The sequence below is a fragment of the Hyperoodon ampullatus genome (genome assembly GCF_949752795.1).
Source record: "Hyperoodon ampullatus genome assembly, chromosome: 4".
Taxonomy (NCBI): domain Eukaryota; kingdom Metazoa; phylum Chordata; class Mammalia; order Artiodactyla; family Ziphiidae; genus Hyperoodon; species Hyperoodon ampullatus.
Genome location: NC_136917.1, coordinates 131,758,664 through 131,760,972, shown reverse-complemented (window position 1 = coordinate 131,760,972; position 2,309 = coordinate 131,758,664). Strand labels below are relative to the sequence as shown.

Below are 2,309 nucleotides of genomic sequence, written 5' to 3'. Positions count from 1 at the left end.
AATCCAAGCGAAATAAAGGGACTTGCCTTAGGTCACACAACTTGCAGAGCTAAGAATAAAATGTGAGTCCTCTGAAGCTTACTCTAATGCTATTTATTTTTCTTCATCTAGCTAACCTAAACCCTTGGGTAATTGTTAATCTAGGCTATTCTATGAAAATATGGAATAAGACAATACCTATGAGATGCTGAGTTCCTTCATGGCCATGTGGATGGCCATGAAGGTAGAAGGGAACACCACTACCTTTACCTTCATATTTTCAGTCCCCAAATCCTCTTAGGCAATACTCCTTGTAGGGCAGTAATGCTCTCCTGGCTACCCTCAGAATCTAAGCAACTTAAAACCATTACTTCTGATGTGAACTCCTCACAGGTACAGTCAGGTCTGCTATAATGCTTGTCTTGAAAGCACAAATTTGTTCCAATGTGATTGATATATTAGGAAACAACATATGAGTATAATGCAAATTTTCCTTGGCCTATATGAGATCTTATGAGCAAGAAACACGAGGTGAAAGCAGAAAACCATCCAGCCAGCTGAACTGAGTTGCCTGGGAATACACAAAATGCACACACACACTCTCCTCAGATATCTACCAGCTACCTCAGTTTACTGTGTGTGTTGAGTTGTGCCCATCCACATCTGGTGTTAAAATTTTTCCTCTGATGTTAGATAACTTACCTTCCTACCACTGTACAATGAATTATAAGCTGCAACCCTTCCAATGCCTACTTGCTCAAACAAATTTCAAATCTGTTTTTAAGGTAAAGTGACGTATTTATTGTATTATTTATGAATTTCCTTTTCTTTTTCAACTTGAAAGCAGTCACTGTTTATTAACTGACCAGATTATAAAAATAATCATGGGAGGCACCATAGTTCATCCTTCTAAGAAGCCTGTTGATCCGGTCTCCCCTGTTGCCAGCAGCTCTGCCTTCTACACAATGCAATGCCTTTCTCTCCATTCCACCTTATGAAGAAGATAATTTGAAAGACCACAGGAAGATGTTTGCATTTTCCAACAGTATGGGCCTCATGAATCAGATCCTCCATGCAGATGATGTCCTATTTACCAAGAGATCGAGCAGTCAAAGTGTTATCTGTTGGGACAGTTACCTTCTTGTTGATCTTGCTATAACCGCGCTTGTAGATCAATTCTTTTACTGATTTCTGTTTCAGGTATCTCATACAGTATAGGTTCCACAGTCCTCAGCATGTTAACTGAGCCTTACTGAGCTTAACAAAGGTGCCATGAGGAGCTGAAAAAGGTAAAGAAGATGGAACACCTTTCAGATCTTTGGGCTCACACTGTTGATACCCTGATCCTGAAGACAAATGCTCATTTGGGTTCTAGAGTTACACAGAAGTTACCCACTTTTCTTGCCATCTTTGCCAGTCAAATCTCACTTCTGTACATCTGCCTATTTTCCTTATTACGGTGCTTAGCTTTTTCATAGATAAGCTTCCTCCTTGCCTTTTGAAGCATCTTTTGGGCAAACTTCTTTCTCAGGTGCATGATCTTCAGCTCTGCAAAATTCCTTTGCTTTTTCCTGATGGTATCTGGCATAGCAGAAACCTTTTTTCCCTTCTCTTCTATACTCTCCATGATTCCAGCCAGAAAAGAGGTTACTTATAAATTTCTTAACCATTTAACATGTGTAAAACTGTGCTACCATTTTTATTAGGTTCTTATATCTTTTTTTTTTAATGTGTCACTGGTGAGGTTTTGGAGTGTTGTCTCCCTGGGCGCATCTTTTCCCATAAGCCCTGTGGGTTTTATTGCACTATTATTGTGCATAGCATGGTGATTTTTATGAAGGCATGTGTCATATTATAGCAGAACTGTATTAAGAGTGTGGGATAAACCCTTAAAAGACTAATCTTGGGTCTAATAGCTGTGGGTGCACACACACACACACACACACAACCTTGTTTAAATACAGTTGACCCTTGAACAGTGTAGGGGTTACGGGCGCTGACCTTCTGCACAGTAAAAAAAACCTGAGTATAATTTATAGTTGGCCCTCCTTATTGGCAGTTCCTCCAATGGCAATTCCTATATCCACTGTTCCATATCCATGGATTCAACCAATCAATATTAGTACTGTAGTCTTTACTACTGAAAAAAAATCTGTGTATAAGTGGACCCATGCACTTCAAATCTGTGTTGTTCAAGGGTCAACTGTTCTACTAGGCAGGTATCCTGTCATATGAGTTTGTTTCTGGGCTGACAGGAGAATAAAGTATCCATTTCAGAGTCAGCCCACACAGTGGTTCTTAGTTGCAGGATATGGATCCCTTGTTCCTTC

The 2,309-nt window shown here is 39.8% G+C and overlaps 1 pseudogene across 1 annotated transcript; it reads right to left on the bottom strand.

The window, feature by feature from the left end:
* Positions 1–836: 836 nt before the first annotated feature.
* On the bottom strand, positions 837–1,606 carry LOC307051297 (large ribosomal subunit protein uL30-like; annotated as a pseudogene). The gene has a single exon. The product of its transcript is annotated as a large ribosomal subunit protein uL30-like (transcript).
* Positions 1,607–2,309: the final 703 nt, after the last annotated feature.